A 23,021-nucleotide genomic window follows, 5' to 3' on the forward strand; every position below is an offset into this window, starting at 1 on the left:
AAAAGCCTGCCTTAAGTAGATTTGTTAGCTTTCTTTCCCAGCACTGATGAAAGCTCACTTAGCAATGAAAAGCTCCTCTAATGCGTGGCCTTCAACTTTAACTACTTAGCTTTTGGGTTCCATCCATAAAGTGGGAATACTAACTTGGTAAATAGTATCTGAAGACTATTGTAACTATGTTGTCTTTTGGCCTGACTATTACTGCCCCCTAAAATATATGATTTTTACTCATCTAGAATTAAACACTAAGAGCAGAAAAACACATAAAATATTTACTATATTTAATACAATATATGTATTTTTTAAATGTGCATTAATTTTGCAATTGTACAAGTATGATTTTAACGCTCAGCATTTTTACATTTGCAGTTTTTAAATTTTGCTTCACTGTTTACAATCAACCTCCTGAAAGTACACAAGGTGCTCAGCCTCTTTGTTAGCACACTGCTCTGATATCCAGCTCTCGGCCTGAACCGATCACAAGCCCATTACTTCTTTCAGAGAGTAAATGATTCCAGAAACACAGAGGAAACAACATGAAATGAAGAGACGAAAGGCAGATCGAAATTAGTAGCTCCGACCTTTTCCTAAGAGTAGTTATTAGAGCATTATGGTTTACATGTATAAAAGCAAAGATAACCTATTATACTATCATTTCTTTTGGGGCAAAATCTCAGGGTTGCAGATAATCCTCTTTCCCTGTATTTAAAATAATGAGAGGATTATTTCTTTCTTCCATTTACAGTTCTTACCCCCAAATCACATCTCACTTAAGTAATTTTCACAGGAGGACCGAAAAAGCAGACAGAAAGCTACAATGTAGACTTTGACAAGTTAAAACCAGAGTGAGGGACCAATGGCAGCAAGTTAAAAGCACCAAGACCAACACAGGTAATGCTTAGATAAATGGGCTAACAAAATAACAAACCCATAGAATTTTCATCAATGTTTCATCACTATTATTTTCATGTATTGTCTCTCCTTCAAATATTAGCAAAAAAAAAAAAAAGTCAAATTACCCTTATTCCCCATACCTTCTATTCCACTAATATAATTTATATTGCAAATATACATTCATTAACATTTAAACTTAACTATCCCAGAAATTGATATCTAACCACTCCTTATAAAGTACCTAACATTAAAATATTATAAAGAAAACATTAAATTTGTTTATATCTTTGCATTCCCTTCAAAATTTGTATCTACTATAAAACCACTATAGCAATCAATGTATTGTGAATGAATTCTTTTTTTACAATTACTTCATATTTTTTCTAAGTTTTTATTTATAGCAAAATGTTTAATTCTATCAGCTTCAAACAATGTGATTGCTACTTCATTTCTTACCTTAAATTATATTTCCTGACTTTAATAAAATATATTAAAATCGAGACTACAATTTTTTCACCTAGAAATAGAGAAAAATATTGTTTGCTTTTCTAGACTTTCCTTTCATAAGACTCAAAAAACTTCACTTGTCTTTTGTTTACTTGGATGAAGCAGGTAAGTGGCAGAAGAGAATTGCCCCAATTCTCCAGGTCAACAAACTATGGTATTTTATAAAATTTACTAGAGGCCCGATGTATGACATTTGTGCATAGGTAGGGTCCCTAGGCCTGGCCGGAGATCAGAGCTGATCTTTGGGCAACTGGTGGGGCGATCAGGGGAGCCCCCGCCTTCCGGCACCCACCTGGGCCTGCCTGGCGCTGTCCACTCGCCAGCCCCGCGCGCTGCCACCCGTTGCCTCTCTTTGCAGGGCAACGAGTGGGGCAATGGGGGGGGGGGGAGTCCTCCTGCTGGCACCCGCCTTGGCTGGCCTTGGGCCTGTGGGTAGGGGGCAGCTCCTGCATTGAGTGTCTTGCCCCTTGGTGGTCAGTGTGCGTCATAGCGACCAGTCGTTCCGCCGTTTGGTCGATTTGCATATTAGGGTTTTATTATATAGCAGCGGTTCTCAACCGGTGGGTTGCAACCCCTTTGAGGGTCTAAGGACCCTTTCACAGGGGTCGCCTAAGACCATCAGAAAACACATATATAATTACATATTGTTTTTGTGATTAATCACTATGCTTCAATTTGTAACAATGAAAATACATCCTGCATATCAGGTATTTACATTACGATTCATAACAGTAGCAAAATTACAATTATGAAGTAGCAACGAAAATAATTTTATGGTTGGGGGTCACCACAACATGAGGAACTGTATTAAAGGGTTGTGGCATTAGGAAGGTTGAGAACCACTGTTATATAGGATGATTTTCTTAAAAACACCTGACAGATAAGTTGATAATAAAACCAATTTTCTATACCTACATTTCATCTATTTGCACTGAGCCATGCCACTTTCTTAAACTTTAAATTGGATTTAGTTTACATGAAATCACAAATAAATTCAGAAGATATAAGCAACATCAAAAGAACATTAATGGTGATTTTCTCTAAAATCTCACAAGGGGAATCGAGTTTCTTGAAATCCAGACAGACCAACAGCCTCAACTAGTTACAATCTCTTCACTTATTACCTACCATAGTAGACAGTACGCCTAACAGCTGTCCAAACAGAGCAGGTTTCATATCAACAAACCAAAGAACTATTGCAAGTTCTGTGCAAAAAGCTATACTTTAAACTAGTTTTCAGGTGTTCTTAGTATATTCATTGCTTCCTGAAAAACAGTTGAAAGGCATAAAGACATTCTATGTAGACAAGAACTTAATTATGCAGCAAGAGAGGGGTTTGGTTAACTCTGTATTAAGTGGAAGCCTAAGTCATTCTGCGGGTTCATTCTCACTTTGCAGGCAGAGCAGGTACAGGACTGGAGCTGACAACCTTCCCAGTGCAAGGTGAGGAGCAGTAAAACCGCTGCCCTCTTCCTGCCAGGGGGTGCTGGTGGTTGCCGGACAATGTGCTCATCTCAAGCTGGAAACAGAGAGAGGGTATAAACCAGCTGTGGGCTGGATTCGGCCCGTTTGAAATGAATAAAACTATTGAAAAAAAAGACCGTACCCTTTTATGTAATGATGTTTACTTTGAATTTATATTAGTTCACACAAACACTCCATCCATGCTTTTGTTCCGGCCCTCCGGTCCAGTTTAAGAACCCATTGTGGACCTCGAGTCAAAAAGTTTGCCCACCCCTGGTATAAACTGTAGGACCATGAGAGATTCACAGTTCGTTTAAACTCCTCCTTTTTCTTCAAAATGAAAAGAGCCTTGCTGTTTCCGATTATAAAAGAAATATCTGCTTGCTAGTAAAAAAAAATATAAATACAGAAAACTATAAAAAAGAAAGTAAAAGTCATGTATAATGCTACCACCCAAAGATAACTAATCTTAACATCGTGGTATATAGCCTACCAATTTTTTTTTCTATGCCTACACACACAATGTTTTTGTTTGGGTATTTTTAGGGTAACCACTAAAAATGTAAAGGATGTGTAACTTGGTAGGCTAAAAGAGGAGATGAAATGGAATTATATAAAATGTTCACTTAAACCCACAGAAGACAAAAATTTCTAAAAAGGGAAAAAATAAAGAGCAAATGCAGCAAATAGAAAACAGTTACAAACATGGTAAATATTAGCTCAACTATATCAATAATCAAATTAAATGTGAATCATCCAAACACGGCAATTCAAAGACATAGATTGTCAGAGAATATTTTAAAAAGAAAAAACAACACAGACCAAAACATATGTTATCTACAAGAAACCCGTTTAAATATAAAGAGATAGGTTAAAAATAAAGGAAGGAACCGAAATCTGTTTTTCTACCTTTTTAAAAAGACAGGTACAGTAAAAAACTAATCTATTGAGATATAGTCCATAAATGTCTAAGTGTATATATAATTTTCCCAATATGTATAAATACTGTCCAACATTTCAAAATGTTGACCCATTTTGTACTACTTGAGGAATATAGAACTGTATATTATTTGAACCCACAAATTAATTGATGAATACTTAACAGTCTCCCTAACCTTTTTTGTTTGCATCTCACAAACAAATCTGCCAGCCATAATACAACAGATTGCCTATCTCTAAAAGGGGCTCTCACTCCTTGTTTCTAGAAGCAGAGGAACATTAACAAATGTGCTTATTCCTACCCGAGAATGTATGTGTATGTACGTATATAGGTATACATTTAAATGAAATTACTGTAGCCGATTCCTTTTTGAATGTATATAGCTCACTGTTCAACAGGAGCTGCTAAACTTTTCTTACTAGCAGAGCTATGAGATAATTTACTGATCTAGCAAGTTCATGTGTAGCTGTTATATGGCTTTTCTCTATTCTTCCTAAATTTAATGCCCGGAAGGGCACGTTCCGTTGCTGCATGTCTAACACGCCCATACTAATGAAACACACCTTGGAAACGGCCTCTCCTAGACATATTAGACAGTTCACGCTTAGGCTCAGACGATTTCACATATACTAAAGGTGTGTTTCTAAAATGTACACACATATGCTGGCCCCTCGTGTTGTTGTTCCTCTAGCATTATTACATTTGGTTTTCTGAGGTTAGAAAACATGACTGAGAATTTCCCATTTTGAGATGATGTGGGAATCTTTCATCTCCGCCACTGACTTCACAGTCAGGCTACACAGTTTATTTTGAGAAAGCAAATCCTTCCTGTTGCTTCTCAGGAAATGGAAGAACACAATTTTAGACTATGTTTTAATGTTACAGTTTAAATGGCTTTAACTTTTTAACTATGTTTCACTTTGAAGAATAGTTAATTATACGGAGAAATTGAGACTTTCAGAAAGAAACTACAGCCATGGGGTGGGAAGAGACTAGTATTCCCAGACTTCAGCTAAAAGGGTAAATTTTTTTTAAATGTCTCACTCACACTGTTACACCCTGTTTCTTCCTGGGAAGAATTTTCCAAGCATTAAGTTGTGTAATAGCTTAATGAGGAAAAAAAGAAATGCCCAAATTTCTCTCAAATATGTAACAGTATAGAGAAAGATTAGAAGCTTAATTTTCAAAAGAGTGTCCTGTCACCTGTCTGGGCTTGCTACAATTATTACAACAATCTCTGGAGCGGCTCATGTGACCTGGATTCACCTTCAAATCTAGCCACACCTCTAGGGCTTTATGATGTCATTCCTGTTCTTCTTAATAGGAGGCCGAGACAGTTAAATGGCTTTGAAGAGTAAGCCTTCCTGGGGAAGCACAAACCCAGTCGAGAGGAGTGATGAAATGCTTCAAACTACTTCTGATTTCTATAGGCAAAGAAAAACCAAAGTGTAGAGAAGGCGACGGGAGGCAGGAAAAACTTAAGGTAAGATGCTGTACATATGCTTAGCCTTCTCCAACTGTTGAATTCTCTTCTACATGCCACACGTTTCACCAAGAGGGAGAAACAAACCCAGTGAAAATAAAATGCAACCATACAGGCAAAGACCATCACCATCACCACCTTTATGAAATGACCCGCTGCTGGCTCAGGGGGCCGGGGCACACAGCAAACCCACCCTCCCTATGCCTTCCTTGCACAACTCTCATCACAGCCCCATGTTCCCGTTCCCCTTTCCTGCCACACCTCCTCTCTCCCAATGCCAGGGGCAGGGCAGCAGAGCAGCGGAACACTTGGGCGCGGCCAACTGACAGCTGTCCTGGTCTCATGTTGTCAAAGCCCCAAAGGCACTGGCATGACAGTTGCTCCCAGAAGAACTCATGAATGATAAATGACGGGAACCTAACCACTCTTATTCTTCTGTCCACTCATATTTGTCTAATGATGGATGAGCCTCACAGAAGTTCTGAAAGTTACAAGCGACGTGAGAAGACATTTAGTGTAACTTCCTCCCGAAAAGATGAGGAAACTGAGGGCTCAGAGACATTAGCTGACTTCCCTGAGGCCATCCTCAGTTAACGGAAGAAGCAGTTTTCCTTTTGTCCTGCTCTCTCTCCCTTCCCCCCACACCCTTAAGCTTCCTTAAATCACCATCTTTACATTTGAGGCAAGGCCTGTGTTTTATTTTAAAAGGTCATTTATGGTATTCAGCTTTATCAGGCAAAAAAACGAACAAAAACAAAAAAAAACACCCACCAGCACCGAATCCCCACGGACCAAACCCCGACAGGGCCCTCGGATGACACAGGACTATTACTCATCCTAAATCAATGAGCTCCTTTTTCCAAGTTAATTGTTGCTAACTTTCAAATGTCTTCTCCAGGCCTCCCCACTCTCAGTGGATTTCACCTGCTCCTACTTTACTGAGGAAACACAAGCCATCAGGAATGAACTTTCTCAGCTTCCTTCCCCTCCGCGTGCACATTTACCTACCATCAGACAGAGCTTTACCGAGCCCTCTCCTGCCCCGGCCGCCCTATCTTTTTGGGAACCTCACTCCATTAGTTGTTCTCCCTTCCACCTTTAGTCTCTCCAGTATTCTCAACCAAAACAGAAGCTCCAGTCACCACTATGCACACAAAATACTCCTTCATGGACTAATGTGTACACACACACACACACACACACACACACACACACACACACCTCGCTCCACTCGGTGCCCCCACTTCTCAACTCCTCCTCTCTCCTCACCCATGACATCGACTTTTAGACTTTAGAACTCTTCTGACTACCCACTGAATACCTGATTCCCAAATCCAGTCTCGTTTCAATCCCTACTCTACCTGACCTTCCTGTGGCCTCCAACAGGCCAGACAGCTTTTCCCTACTTATTTATTACCTGGGCTAGGTGGCGAGCTGCTTACCCAAGCTTTAGAAAAAGAGCTGTTCTATAACAATAATGCCCTAGCTGGTTTTGCTCAGTAGATAGAGCATCAGCCTACGGACTAAAGGGGCCCTGGTTCGATTCCTGTCCAGGGCACATGCCCGGGTTGTGAACTTGACCCCCAGTAGAGGGGGCATGCAGGAGGCAGCTGATCAATGATTCTATCATTGATGTTTCCATCTCTCCCTCTCCCTCTCCCTTCCTCTCTGAAATCAATAAAAATATATAAAGAATAATAAAATAATAATTATTTCAGGGGGTACTGTTGTAAGGATTATATGGAACCTTATTCCATCACTGTTCTCTCTTCTACTTTAGCTACAACAGTATTCTCAACCAAAATATAAGGAAACAAAAGAATATATGGAAACAAAAACAAAAAATCACCCTGGTGTTCACTGTTACTAATGAAGATTTCCTGATCCTCATTCTCATTCCTCTTCTTTTGTCTGCTCAGAATTTGGTCCCCTGGTCATCCCTGTTGGACCTCAACTACATGCATGGCTACAACCAACCTCCAGCTTTAGTCACTTCCCAACACATGTCTCCAGTCCTGACTTCTCTCCTGGGGTCTAGGCCTCAAAATGGGCTGAATGCCACACAGGCACCCCGACTTTTCACAATGAACTCACTATTCTCTCTCCAAACTTGCCCCTCTGTTTCCACCCTGACTAATGACACCTCACACAGTGGATCTTCCCAACCAGAGACATCAACAGTACCCTTTCTTCTTCCTCCCTCTTTCCCCTCCCCCTACTTTCCATCAAATCAGTAATTCTTTCTACTGAATAATTCTCAAATCCATCTGCTCTCCTTTTCTTTCACACCGCCTTTGCCTTAGTTCCAGTCTTCACAATTTCTAGCTGGATTTTTAAACAGCCACTGACTGCACTTCTCCTTGCTTCCTTGTAAGATTATCTGAAGACAGTTATTTGAGCATTAATTTCACCTTTGACGGTTCCACAGCTCTCTCAGGAAAAAGCCTGCACTGCCAGAAGGAGCATGTATGGCCCTAGGTAAGCTGGACCAAGAATGTGCATCGAGGCACCTCCAGCCTCTCCCCTCTGCACCATGATCTCTCTGCTCCGGTCACTCATATTCCGTGTTCCTCACACACTGAGCAATTCTGGGCTCTGAACCTGGGCAGTTTCTTCTGCTTTAACCCCGCTCTGATTAAGCCCAGTAAATAATACTATCCTATCCCTTCAATCTTCACCACCAAAATCCCCTCCTATATGATTTCCTTACTAACGAGAAAACAAATCACTCCCTCCTTTGTACCCCACTCACCATTATTATTTACCACAGGTATTGCTGTAAAGTGCCTCACATTCTAAGACCCAGTTAATGATTTATGTGTCTATCTTTGGAGGTCAGGCACTGTGTCAGAGATACATTGGATCTTCAGAACTTAGCACAATGACTGGTACACAGCAGGTAGGAGGAAGAGAGATAAGGGAACGAGGATTTAAGTTCAGGGCTCAGCAAATGTCTGCTGAATGGATGAAGTAGCTTGGCGGTCAGAGTAATTGAATAAGAGAGAAGGCAGGTAAGACAGGTGGATCTGACAGCTGTGCGGTGAGCACAGAGGAACCTGAATGAGAAATGGAAAGCATCCTCCCGTTTGAAGTCCTCTCCCGAGTAAGTTCAGTCAGGCCAGTAGCTGGGGCTGTTATACTCAAACTCAGTGAATACCTAATTAATCCTGTTTAAGGCACAATAGGAAAACCCTTCCAACAGTCCAAGGACATTGCTTTCATCTGTCTAAATAGGTTTGGATTCTAGAACAGTCTACATTACAATTTTATCAGACTTTGTGCAAACTTAGTAAATTTTAGTAGTTCAACTGCAACCCTCTCTTATATTCATAAAGTACCTTAAGAACCGCAAACAAAAGAAAATCCAGCTTATCACCAGTATAATTCTGGAACTTATGGCTAAGGGTAACATGGCTAAGAGGAATGAGAATGAGGATATAATTCTGGAACTTATGGCTAAGGGTCTTTGGTTTTAGATGAACCGGGTCATGCCATATATATTTTGAGACCATTATGTGTCCCCACAATAATTTCAAATTTACTTATAAGCCATGTTATATGTGACATGACTTCATCCCATTTCATAAACTAAGGATAATACAGTACACTGTATTCTGCATAGGGATGTAAATGCCCACTTATCAAACGAGGTGACTAGCATTCAGTGTGACATAAGTTGGAAACTGGAGGAGGAATGAGACCCACCAGTGCACCGAGTACAGCATGGAGAAAAGTAAAGTAAACGTGGAGAATCCAAGTTGAAACTAGCAATGTTTTCCCATTAATAAAGAGACATCTATAATTAACAGGCTTTCAAGGGTATTCAGCCATGTATTACAGCATCACACCTCATAAAACATTCATCCAAAAGCCGAACCAGGAAAGCACATGCCAGCTCGATAAGCACATGCAGAGAACTGGAGAGGAAGGAGAGGCCTTTGAAGTGAGACACCCACTGTGCTACACAGATGACCAACTATGAAAGGCAGCCATGACTGCTAAATAATAATAGTAACAATAAAATGGAGAAGGAAATGTAATATTAGGAATGTTAAGATTAAATTATGTTACTAAATAAGTTAAAGAATGTTCCCAGAGAAGTAAACACATTTCCAGAAAATATGTGTGCAGATATAAAGAGTTAACACAGATGCAAACAAGGGCAAAAAAATCTACCTAAGATATTTTTGCACTTTTAAATTTATATCAATCATGCTAATGAAAGCAAGTAATATAATAATGTACATGTACATGTAACAAGGTAAGAATATTTCAAAGCCACAGTCATTTAAAAAGTATATCAATGACCCAGGATTACACAAATATGTCACGTGAACAAACTAGAGATCTCAGAAAGAGAGCTGTTTAAATGTGCATGTATATGCCAGAGGTAGCACCAAAAAATCTGTGAAGAATGGACTGTTTGGTAAGTAGTGGTGGGGAAACTGGCTCACAATATAAGCAGTTTTTAAAAAATAAAAACAGGTTTACCTCATGGCTTAAATTCCAAATAGTTTAAAAAATGCAAATACGAATAAGACTATAAAGCTAATAAAGTAAGGAGAGGCTATATTGTGAGCCCAGAATAGAAAAGGATTTCTTAAATAACTCAACATGCATAGACTGCAATATTGAAAATTGGTGGGTTCAACTACATGAAAATTTATTTGTTGTTGTTAGTTAATGAAATGTGCATAGGCAAAGTTATCAGGCAATCGACATATTAGGAGAAAATATCCCTGATAACTAAAGGTAAGAGATTAATTTCCAGAATATACAGGGAACTCCAAAAGAATTCTTTTAAGGAACCTCTTACAAGAAAAAGGCAAGAGACCCAATTCACAGAAAAGGAAAATTAAGTAAACCTGGGACATAAACCTGACAACCACCTGCACAGTTCCTAGTACAATTAGTAAGCTCATCTCCTAAGATCCAGCAATACCGCTTTGGACAAAACTGTCTCAAGAAACTCTCACCAATAGATCTAATATACCTAGGCTCCTTGAGAAGCAAATACATACTGCATAAAAGCCAAAGATATTAAAAGGTTGACTCTATATGTCTGTAGTCCTAAAGTCTGCATATTCTATGTGGTTTTAACTGAACCTTTGCTGAAAAGGTAGGGAACACTAAACGAAAGATTCCCATTTCTCTTTATAGTTGAGCTTACGGACAGAGAAAGCAGCAGAAGTAATGAGGGGAATGTTTTAGTGTGGGGACTGACAAACATGGATTCGAGTCCACGTGGATAAGTTATAATCTCCTTATGGGGTGATCACTTAGTCAGTCATAAATATGTTTCATCAGTCTGTTGTACACCAGAAACTAATGTAATACTGTATGTCAATTGTAACTAAAAAATTTTTAAATTATAAAACATTTTTTAAAAAGAAAAGACAACCATAAAGAAAATGTTACAATCTCTGCCTGCCTTAGTTTCATCATCTATAAAATGGGGATATGACCTACCCTGCACAACACTGGAAGGATCAGAGATAGTTCATATAAACTGTCTAGCACAAACAAGGTGCTCCATAAGTAGGAAGTGATTTTTTTTTTTTTTAACCAGGAAAAAAGAACATCATTCACTAACCCTAAGAGACTTTGGCGCTCTGCCTACCCCATCTTAAACAGAACACCCAAGCCACGGCAACAGGCATGGAAACCAGAGACTGGTTGATTCAATGTTAACTGACGTGTCAGTTTTTTCCACTACAGAATAGGGGAATAAACAATCTCGCTCCTTCCATATATTTATTGAAAACTGAAAAAGTTATGGTTGGGAAGTGTCTTTTAGCTTCTGGGAAATGAATATAAGGCGGCTGGCGGTGGTAGCTGTGACAGCTTTTATTCTGCAAATCGTGTCCGAGTCCTGACTCTGCAAACAGAAGGCAGGGACGTGCACGGAAGCCCTGTAGGGAGCATGCTCCTAGAAGAAACACAGCTCCCGCGGCTGAGTATCGGCAAGACCTCCAAAGTGCCCATGAAGAGCAAGTAACCCAGAAACCAGAGCAGATCCAACGCCAGGACTTGACGCACCATGTAGTTAATGTGCACCAAGGAGGGAACATGCCACCTGGGAATCTTGATAACCTGATGGCTAACACACAGCACATTTTACATCACCCGTTCAGGAGTTTCAGCAGGGAGCAGCTGTTTTACTGTGGTCCTACCTGAGGACTTCAGGGTCCTGGCAGAGGTCTACAGACTTACTCTGTCTCACACACGCATGTACTACTATTTTACAAAAACAGGAAGATGCTGTGGTCTTTAGTTACAATAAATATTCAGTGGAGTGATATGAAATAGTCACTTTGTCATTAAACATTAGCAATCATCATAAATAAAAAGTAAGACTTTAAATAAGTCAAAAACTTTGAAATCTTCAAGTATTAAATAAAAGCTTCCTGGTTTTTGTAATGATGGAGAACCATGGCTTTAAAGTTTACAATTTCCAACCGAAGATAATTTCTATTTTATAATAAACAGGAAAGAAAAGAAGGGATTTGAAAAATGAAAATCCTACCCCACCCCTAGTCCTCTCTTGGCCATAAACTTTACCTTGGCATTTAACATCAAAGCTAGTTACCCTTTCTTTGTGAGTTCACAAGCCATTGCAAGTGCCCAAAACAGACAGAAAAGGTAGTGCACTGTGTATTAAGAAAATATACATTATCATGTCGTTCCTCACTTATAAAACAAAGGTCACTCACTATATTTCTCCCTACGTTCTCCTCCTTCTCCTGATGCTTTAACAATATTTCATAAAGGGGAAGTTATAGATCACTATAATACTCCCATTGTTGAAGAGAAAGCAAATATTTTATCCAGCACTTTCTGGTCGAGTGAAAATGTACCCCAAATTTTATTTATAGTCTTCTCAGTACAATATAGGCCCCTAGATAAAGAGAGCCTTAACTTGAAGCACCACAAAGATAGGAAAAATAAACTTTTTCTTTGAGGAATATTACAAAAATATTTAATATTATATAATTCTAAGTGCACATGGGCTTGCCCATGTCTTTCTGTAATATCAGCTTTTCAGTGGGTTATCCTGAACTTGGGTGGGAGTAGGGAAGCTATGTCTAGTGGTGGTATGATATTATGTATAATAGGCAGGTATGGGGAACATCATACACATCATTTATTAACTTGTGATTTCTTTTCTAGGATAAAAATTTTCCTACAGATAAACCAGTAGTTTTTTTTATTATAAAAAGTTAAAATATGCTCATCTGACCCTTCAAAAAGGTACTGTTCACTAAAGCCTGAATAAGATCATCTGTAAATGAAAAAAATGTCACATTAGAATTTTGGCAGCTGAAAAAAATAATCAGACTTTTGTTCAAGTCCCAGGATCTCCATTTACTAATATGACCACTGACAAGTCACGTTTTATCAACCTCGGTTTCCTCTCTCCATAAAATGAAGCAAATAAATCCTACTTCACCAGACTGTTATAAGGAGTAACACATTATAAATGAACTATAGAAAATGTGCTCTGTAAACACAAAATGAGAATCTAAAGACCACCCATTATTATTCCTGGGTTATTATGTAGTTATTATTAAATTCTGCTAGAGTGGGAGCAAATCCTGTTCCCAAACAGAGGACAGGGTTGGAAGGTTACGAAAGCTGTTCTATTTTATCTTGAAACAGAGTAACAGATGCTGAAGGTAGTCCTCAAATAAATTAATGAACCTGGGTATAAACCAGAGGCAACATGCTATGGTTGTACAGGTCTTCCAAGGGCCTCTCTTAATGACTGGTTTTCACTTTTAATCTCATGATGTACTTGGCAAGAGAAGAGGGATAAACATGGATAGTTTACAGTTAAATTCAAATTTAAGGAGCCCACGTCTATGTATCTAGAAAGTGATGAGATTAATTGCTCAGTTCTCATAGTGTATCTTGGCTACTTACTAACACAATTATGCCAATTACTGATAGCATCATAAATGCTCAAAGCAGCTGCATTTTAAGAAGAGATTAAAGTTCTGAAGGGCTATTGGAATAATGGGATCTTATCATTCAAATTACCTCCATACTGCTTACAGGAAAAAGGAAAAGGGAGGGAGGGAGGGAGCAGTACAAATTTACCAGCCTACCTGGCTTCAAAAGATTCTCCTTTCAAAGCAAAAGTTATGCAGTAAATATGTCTTATTATAAAATTTTCAAGTTAGAATGGTACAGCCCGCATTCAACATCATGAATTTAAATATCACAGCTAACCCTGCTTCCTGAAGAAGCCTGGTGGTCCAATGAGCGGAAAGAGCTAAGACCATGTAGTACTGTCATGACTTCCCTCCCTGCTACAGAAAGATACCCTTCTTTGCAGAATCGCACTTTCCTTCCTTCGAGTCATTTGTTCACATCCCTTCCTCCAAAATAGAGTAAGAAGATGCTACTTGCTTTAACTCTGTTCCAACATTTAACCTGAGGCCATACCATCTTCTCATCAAACTGATCCTTCTCAGCCATCCCACCTCCCCAGGGCGCCTCCACAGGTTTCACCAGGTAGATAAACAGAGGTGGGGGGACAAGCTGGGCTTTCATTGGACGTAGTCTGCAGAGACAGGACCTGCCAGGGGAAGGAAGCAGCAAAACCTTCTCCCCTAGCGCTTTGCTTTCCACCTTCGGACATCGGAGATGGAGCAAGCTATGGATGTGAAATTACAATCCACCGAGTGAATCTCACAAAGTCATCCTGTTTTACTCTGATGGCAAAATGGGATGGAATGAATAAAGATGTCTGGCTCCTACCTTTAAAAGTGCCCTCTGTCTCAGCAAGGGAGCCTGGCTGAGAAACCACTCTGGAGTTCACAGGCCAGACACCAGACTAAACACACCTCAGAAGGAGCTGCCCCTCATTCTGGGTGGCTACCTTTCCGCTGGGCGCCTGCACCACCAATGCCCTCAGCTCCTGCGGTCCGGGCTCTCCCCAAACAGGCAGCCGAGAGCGCGGAACTCCTGTCTCACCGGCTGGAGAGGTGGGGTTTCTGAGCCTGGACCCCTACACTCTGGGCTCACGCTTCCACCTTCCACTTCACCTACAGTTCACCCCTTTCCTTCCTGGCACCCGACCTCTCAACGCGCACCACTCCGAGTCATACCCAAGCCTCCCAGGGCATTTATGTATGAAAAGCCAGGCCAATGAGTGAGGAACAAAGAGCCGCTGCTTCAAGCAGCTGGAGGAAGAGGAGGAGGAAGAGAGGACAGCTGGGGACTCCTGGACACAGGCGCCCAGCCTGGAAAGCGCCTGCCTCGGGCAGATCCCGCTCTCCCGCTCGGGGTCAGCGGCGCGGCGCTGCGACAGAGTTTGACAGAAACCCGTGGGGGAGAAAGCAGGACGTGGGGCGCCACCGAGAACATGCACGCAGGTCCCGCTGCAGCTCGGAGCTGGAGATCCGGCTCAGCGGCGCCCGGGCGGCGGCCAGTGACAGCCCCGCGCCCGCCCGCAGGCTCCCGCCCCGGCCCCACGCACCTGGACCCGGCGGCCACCCTGCTCCCTCAGGGCGCTCTCCGAGGACTCGGCTTCCGGTGGGCTCCGCAGGCTGCAACCCGCGGCGACGCGGAGACTTCACTCCTCCATTCTGGGACCCGGCAGCACGTTACAGACAGCCGTGCACTTCCTGTTTGAAAACACAGGGGAGAGAAAGAGCGAGAGAGAACCCAGTGTTGGCAGAGTGGAGGGAGGGGCGCGGGCCGGCGGGGAGGGTGCCCGAGGGGGCTGCGGGTGGCGTCGCCTCTGCCCTCCTCGCCATGGTGGGCACCGAGCGCCGGGACCCGCCACACCAGCGACCCCCGCGAGCTGGCTTCCCCAGGGCCGGGGCCTCCCCCTGCCGGCCGCCTGGCCACCAGCCTAGCGCGCAGGGAGCCCTTCCGTTTCCAGCCCCTGCCGAGGTCTCCCCTCCCCACATGTACCTAAGTCAATCCGCTACGGGCTTCCTCCCCGCGCTCTGAGCGCGGTCTGCCTTCGTTTTCACCGGTTCCTCTCCTCCCCACCCCCGCCCTTGGAAAAAAAAATCGCCTTAGGGAAGGTGTAAAGACAAGACTGAGCCTTCGCAGGGGAGTGGAGGCTGGGTTTATGCAAAATTTTAAAGTTAACAGCTACATCCCAATATATCCCCTCCAGCCCCTCTGCTTTAAGAGCTTCAGGATGGGAAACTACTTGTCTTGCGCCGAGATGACTCAAAAGAGTGTGCACACAGCTGCCAGGAACTAAGGGGGGAATGTATTCCGGGTCCCTAGGATCTCTCCTCTTGGGATCCTAACCCCAACACTTACATATACCAGTTTCACACAAAAGACCATCGTGTAGAGCATTCTTTCAGTATTTCTTTGTGCATGAATCACGGAGCAGTTCCAAAGTTCTGGGTTTATGTTCATTTTGTTAACCTCTGACTTAGGTGAACTTCAGGGTAGTGTTTAAACATTAGTAAACAGATTAGTAAACAGATGGTTTACGAGTCTGCCATATACAGAGTGTGCCAGCGTCAGAAGTTTGTGTGTGTTCAGTGCCCAGTTCTGGGCTACAGGTGTGGAGGGCTTCATGGGTACCCTGCCTGGCCTTACACACACATTTATCAGGTTACAGGGCTGTCTCCAACAAACAGCTCCTTTCCTCATCAAGCTGATGGCATAAATAAAAGTTATTCATGTCTCAAAACGAAACACGGAGAAGAGAACATCAAGGATGATTATTCTACATTAAAAAGCTAAATTGTGATTGAACTGATAGACATAAAGCTCCTACTCGGTGCTAGACAGCACCTCGTTTTAATCTCCTCTTAGTCTAAACAAGCGGTTCTCAACCTGTGGGCCACGACCCCTTTGGGGGTCGAATGACCCTTTCACAGGGGTCGCCTAAGACCATGGGAAAACACATATATAATTACATATTGTTTTTGTGATTAATCACTATGCTTTAATTATGTTCAATTTGTAACAATGAAAATACATCCTGCATATCAGGTATTTACATTACGATTCATAACAGTAGCAAAATTACAGTTATGAAGTAGCAACGAAAATAACTTTATGGTTGGGGGTCACCACAACATGAGGAACTGTATTAAAGGGTCGTGGCATTAGGAAGGTTGAGAACCACTGGTCTAAACACTTCCCAACAGATATGGAAAAGTCCTATCCCCATGTTCCCAACTGAGGAAACAGGGTCCGAGAAGTTCAGGAACTGTCCCAACGTCTCCGCTACAAAGTGGTCAAATAACAGGTCTTTCCTAAGCATAAAATCTGGGCCATTTCCTCTACCCTGTGCTAAATCTCAAAACAACAGTGAATTCTGGGAGAAAAAGCAAGCCCAGTGACCATCCATTCCTTTATCTCTGAAGGATCCTGAAATTTACATGCTATCCTTCTGTAGGAGTCAGGTTCCTGACCCACCTGAATGAATAATGTGTACCTTGATTACTCGAGCAGAGGACAGTGTGATCTTTCTCATTATCTGCTACTGGCTCTGTCAGCCTTTTCAGAATTACTCGGTGGCAAAAGTTCAAAAGGTTCTAGGATAGCTACTCATGTGCCAAGGTACAAAGTCTGTCCAATTTAGAACCTAATCAGCTGACTAATATTTGTTTCTTGAATTCTTTTTCTCTAACTGGGCCTTTTTAAGAAGAAGGGGGGAGGGGAGACAAATGCCTGCCCTCAACTTTTACTGAAACTGTCAAAACTCTCTCATTTTCCATTTCTTTCTGCTTTAGCACTTACTTTACACTCACTTGTCAGCAGCATGCTTCTATTCTCCCGACAAGCCATGAAACAGAGCACATACTAAAAGATGATTAAGATTCTTGGCAACAGTGAGACCCCAGACACTTGTAGAGTGAGTGAGGTGAGTGCGTTTGTCTTGTCTTCTGATGAACTGCACCGCACTTGCCCTTCCCCATCGCCTCACTGAGCAGCACAGGCTCTGGAGTTGTAGGACATGCAGGTGAGAGGCAAGGGCAAGGCCCTCACATGTGACTGGCAGGACTGGGCAGGGGCAGAGATGCATTCCCAACCTTCACAGTCTAATGAAGGCTTATTACTAACAACCTCCTGTGGGTTCTTAGCATCCTTTTAGGGTCCAGTTCTGCCTCTGCTGCCTCCTTTATCCTTCTCACACTCCCTTGCTTACCCTGCACCTTTCTTTGTCTTTCTTCAAAAATGTAATGCTTCCTCTTAAAGCATTGCCATTTTTTCCCAAGGGCATTTAGCTCAAAACTTCTCTCTCATCTCTCTCATTTAATAAATGTTGTCAATAATTACGTTTCAAAAAATGCAACTCTATTTTAAAAGACCTTTTGGTATTTTGGCCTTCATTTCTGTTACTCATTATAACTCCAAGAGCCCAGAAGAAAAACCTCTGAAGACAAATGAGACTCTTTTAAAAAGCAAAGGTAGCGTGTTTAAATTCACCTGTATGAATTCCAAAGTTCACAGTTAGGATAATACATCACTCCTAAGATTGCATCAGTTCCTGGCATGTTTCCTCACAACCATAAGGCCCGACCATCATGTCAAACTTTCCCAGTTTATCTATTTTCCTGCCCCTTCTGTATTTCATGGGAAAGTATTTCATCCTGACTACCACTGAGCAGAAAAATAAAACATTAAATTCACCACCACGTAAGAAGAGAAAAATTATGCTCCCAAGTAAGCACAAATGATACACAACAGATAAAAGTGATTCTGGAAGAACATTGGAGGTTCATTTTGAAGGTCTCCATTCCCTAAGTACCATAGTCCATGGATGAAGGCAGCAACATTGTAAAGCCAATTTTAGAGGCTCCAAATTAAGTGACGAGATAGCTTTCCTGAGGACTAACGTGTGCGGAAGAAGAGATGATAAACTCATATCTGAAATGCTGCTGCTTACCTTTCTTTATCTTAGAAAGACCTTCCTTTAAAATGGTTAAAAATGTTTGCCTCAAGATTTCTCTGCATGAGGATTCTTGGTCATTACTACAGCTGGATTTTACAAAAATGAAAAATGACAAACTGTTGGGTGACCTAAGAAACTGCCTCTCTGTCCTAGCAGCCTTCAAATGGGTGTCCCTGTCTCTATCTTCATTTCCAGGGTAGCTCGTGCATAGGCTTTCCTGTGATGGGGGTCTCTGGCACTGGCACAGCCCCCCCCCACTCTGGCCTCGGCTAAACCTGGGCCATGGCTTTTAAGGAAGATGTCCTCAGAGCCAGCTGGCTGGCTCGACTGGCATTTGCCCACAGAGGGTCATTAACCGTCTTCAAGGAGCCAGAGTGTCCTTTCCCAAGGCAAAAATGTAGCAAGGGGTGCAAATCATCTTATTATAAAAATCTGCCGGCAGGATGGTTTCAGCTTCTTTCTGGGAACAGGGTTTCTTGGTGTTGAGCAAGTTGAGAAGGAAAGCACTCCTTAGAGCACCCCCACAGCAGGGCTTGGAAGACCAAACCACAAGGTAGAAACTCAGGGCCAGGGTAGCACCAGGTCTGTGCTTGCACATTCCTCAGCTCAGTGCCTCGGTTTCCTCAGCTCCCAAATACCCAAACTCACCCATTCTGCACAGAATTAGTGACACCTACATGGGTCCCTCACCTCCATGGGCCCTGCCCCACTGAATTCTCAGCACTGCCTTTGCAAGGAGAAGTCATCATCTCTGACAGAGGCAGCAGCCGAGATCACAGATGTTAAGTCGTTTTGTTTTTTTTTCAAAGCAGTAGGTAATGGAGCTCAAATTCACCCTGGGTCTGTTCTTTCTCCTCTTAATTGGAGAGATGAGGGGGTGCATTTTGGCTGTGCCACACATCTTTTACGCAGAAGAATCTCCCTTTCAAAAAACAACTTGTAATGCTCTTTTTCAACTGCATCATGTTACTTCATCACCTTGCCAAATTTTTGGACAGTATAAACTATAAACATGTATTTTGCAACAGGCCAAGTTATTTTAAGTTCTAGGAATATAAGTTGATATAAATTGGGTTAAATATGCAGCTGAATATTATTTTATATAATAAATAAGACAGATACACCTGGGCCATGGCTTTTAAGGCAATCCATTTGATCAATCCATCCAACTGTGAAGGATAAAATCTGAACACAGGTTTTCCAAGTTTCCCCTCTCATTCTTCAGTTAGTATGCAAATACACATGCAAAGTGGGCCATACTGACTAATGGACTGTGATTTCATAAGCATTACTATGAAAGAATAGCAAGAAATCACCAACGTTTGACTAAATGCAAATACCTGTATACAATTTAGAGTACTCAAAATGTTCTTGGCGTAGACTGCTAGCAACGAACAGCCTCAGGCTATTTACTGGCTGTTGATGGTGATGTGCGTTGTGTAGACTAAACACTGTCCTATAACACATTTCTCTTTGGAAGGCATGTTTTGTCTATTCATCTTTTGTAGTGGATATTTCTGTCCCTTTATTAAAATATATTTAAAATTCTCTTTAGGCATTCATTTAAAAATAGTATATTAAAAGTCCAACAACTTAAAAGGATTGGTCCTAACAAGTCAAAGAAACATAATGTTCATTACTAAAAATAAATAAATAAATAAATAATGTTCTTTAAAAGGATTTAAAAACATATAAATATTTCCTGGCCGGTTGGCTCACTGGAGCATTGTCCCATGGACCGAAAAAGGTTGCGGGTTAGATGCTCAAGACGAGTACAGGAGGCAACCAATCAATGTCTCTCACATCTGTGTTTCTCTCTCTCCTCTCTAAAACATATCCTCAGGTGTGGATATATATACAGTGGGGCCTTGGCTTACTGAGTTTAATTCGTTAGGAGACCGAGCTCCTTAAGGAGCTCGTTAACTCAAATTACTCTGTCAACTCAATACAAAAAATCGGTGGAGAGACAGCTGGTATCTCAAAAAACTCGTTAGTCGGGACACTGGTAAGTCAAGGCCCAACTGTATATACATTTGTACAATTACACATCTTAAGGTAGCAAAACAGGAGTTACCAGGGAGTAAGTCCCACACATCACTGTAACTGAATATATCTATTCTGAACTGTAATGGAATTTTAATGAAGAAAGCAATTTATGAATAATTTACGGTGGCAAAAATCAGATAATTTGATTTTTCATTTGCCTGCAGTGAAATGGCTAAGACAAACAGCATGAAAGAGAAACAAAGTACCTGCAAAACCCAGAAACGTTATTACAAACTTGTGAAAGATTATTTACAAATTTTTTAAAGTACAGTTGGTATACAATATTATATTGGTTATATTAGTTTCAAGTGTATAATATAGTGACTCGAAATTTTTATTCCTTACAATGTAATCACCCCACCATTTCTAGTAATCATATTCATCAATTTTTAAACTGAATCTAGTGAAACAAACTCAACCATTTGATGTGTATTAACTCGAGTTTTCCAGATGACAACCCTATGAGGTAGAAATTATCATTACCTCCATAGTACAGATCAGAAAAAGACACAGAGATATGAAGTCATTTGTCCACAATAACATTGCTAGCAAATATCTGAACTTGAGCAGCCTGGCTGGCCACAGAGTATATTTTTGATCAATCCATTTTACTACCATTCATGCACAACTGAATTGGGCTTGCTTTCTCCAGCATGAAGGTCCTGGGGAATAGACCCATAGATATGACAGAGGAGCAGAGTGGCTCCTGGGATTTCTTTTTTGCAACAAAAATGTAACCACTGCTTGTAGGGAATCGGGGATGCAGAGTCTGCTGTATGTTGCTTAGTAAAGAAATATTGAAAAGAAAGGAAAATATAATTGCAGAATGGAAAAGCCAGGACAAAGGACTGCTTCCTCACCTTGACCAGAATCTGAAAGGCTACAGAACTATCTAGCTGCAACACAACTGAATTAGCAAGGAAATGGAATGAAATGAACCATATGTACTCTGATCTTGGTGAAGCATTTGATACAGTTTTTTTTTTTAATATGTTTTATTGATTTTTTACAGAGACGAAGGGAGAGAGACAGAGAGTTAGAAACATTGATAAGAGAAACATCAATCAGCTGCCTCCTGCACGCCCCCTACTGGGGATGTGCCCGCAACCAAGGTACATGCCCTTGACCAGAATAGAACGTGGGACCCTTCAGTCCACAGACCGACGCTCTATCCACTGAGCCAAACCGGTTAGGGCGATACAGTTTTTCATGAAGTTGAGATTATTATTAAGTCAACTGAAACTTATCTATACATATAAAACCCTAATATGCAAAGAGACCGAACGGCGGAACAACCGAACAACCAAACAACCAGTCGCTATGATGTGCGCTGACCATCAGGAGGCAAGTGTGGAACATGGTGGGTGTCGGCCATGGCAGGATGGTGGAGCAGGTGAGCGGGGACACCAGACCAAGTTGGGGTGTCAGTCGCTGTCATTGGGCGAGCCTCTGGTGGTTACTGAAATTTCTTTGTTCCCTCATGCCACAGTCCTGCCTAGTGCTTGCACCCGCTGCTGGCGCTGGAGCCACCACTTGCACCTGCTGCCGGCCCCGATCGCCCCTCGGGACTTCTCCACCTCCCCCTGCTCCTGAGGGGCGATAAGGGCCGGCAGCTGCCTCTCGCACCTGCTGCCGGTGATGGCCCTGCTTGCACCCAATCACTTGGCACCATCAGCAGGTGCAAGCAGCGGCTGCCCGCCCCAATTGCCCCTGAGGGCTTCTCCACCTCCCCCTGCTCCTGAGGGGCGATTGGGGCAACAGCCACGGCTCGCACCCGCTGACAGCGCCAGCCCCAATTGCTCCACACCGTCAGTGGGTGCAAACAGAGGCGGCAGGAGCAGGGCTGCTGGCACACAGGGCACTGGGGAACCATGGCAGCAGGGGCCGAGTGGGGGCACGGAGGATGGGCCGAGACCCGTCCCTGTGCCCACCACAGCCTTGCAGCCCATAGTTCCTTTCAAGGTGCACAAATTCGTGCACTGGGCCCCTAGTATGACTATAAGAACCACACAGGAGGTAAGCAGGCTGGAAAGAAAAACACTGGCTAGCGCTGGCCGGTTTGGCTCAGTGATTACAGTGTTGGCCCTCTGATTGAAGGGCCCCAGGTTCAATTCTGGTCAAGGGCACATACCTCGGTTGCAGGCTCCATACCCAGCCCAGATCTGGGTGCCTGTGGGAGGCAATCAAATGGATGTGTCTCTCTGACATTGATGCTTCTCTCTCTGTCTCTCCCCATCTCTTCACTCTCTCTAAAAAAATCATTGGAAAAAATATCCTCAGGTGAGGATTGACAAAAATAAGAAATAAAAAAGAAAAACACTGGCTTTATCTACTAGGATGTGAAGAAAAGCACAAGGAACAGATCAGTATTCAATCTGTATTAAAAAGTAACTTAGAAATTATTCATGCTGTTATAATCAAATTTTCACAAAACATTAATTTGGGAGGTATGAAAAGGGCAAATGAGGGAGAGCTAACCTCAATTAACAGAGGTGAGGGAAAACAAGAAATTCAGTTTCATTTTTGGCTCCCTTTAATTTTCAGGGAGGGACTAACTAAGATGCCCAATGGGTAGTAACTGCTTCTAGACCTGAAATGCCAAGGCTAAGTAAAGGAAGCAACAGCACATTGGATATATTGAAAATGTTAGGACCTTAGGTCTGACCTTCAAAAAGCATGATCCTGCCAAGCCAGTGTGGCTCGGTGGTTGAGCATTGACCTATGAACCAGGGTTCGACTCCAGGCCAGGGCACATGCCCAGGTTGTGGGCTCGATCCCCGGTGGGGGATGTGCAGGAGGCAGTT

General features: G+C 42.2%; 1 protein-coding gene across 1 annotated transcript in view; it reads right to left on the reverse strand.

The window, feature by feature from the left end:
• The window catches only part of LRRC8D (leucine rich repeat containing 8 VRAC subunit D), a 92,598-nt gene extending 77,678 nt beyond the window's left edge, over nt 1–14,920 (reverse strand). Inside the window, exon 1 of the mRNA XM_081087769.1 lies at nt 14,773–14,920. The gene's annotated coding sequence lies outside the window, so the exon portion shown is untranslated. The remainder of the gene's footprint in view (nt 1–14,772) is intronic.
• Nucleotides 14,921–23,021: the final 8,101 nt, after the last annotated feature.

Source organism: Myotis nattereri (assembly GCF_964212035.1).
Source record: "Myotis nattereri genome assembly, chromosome: 3".
In the NCBI taxonomy this organism is placed as follows: domain Eukaryota; kingdom Metazoa; phylum Chordata; class Mammalia; order Chiroptera; family Vespertilionidae; genus Myotis; species Myotis nattereri.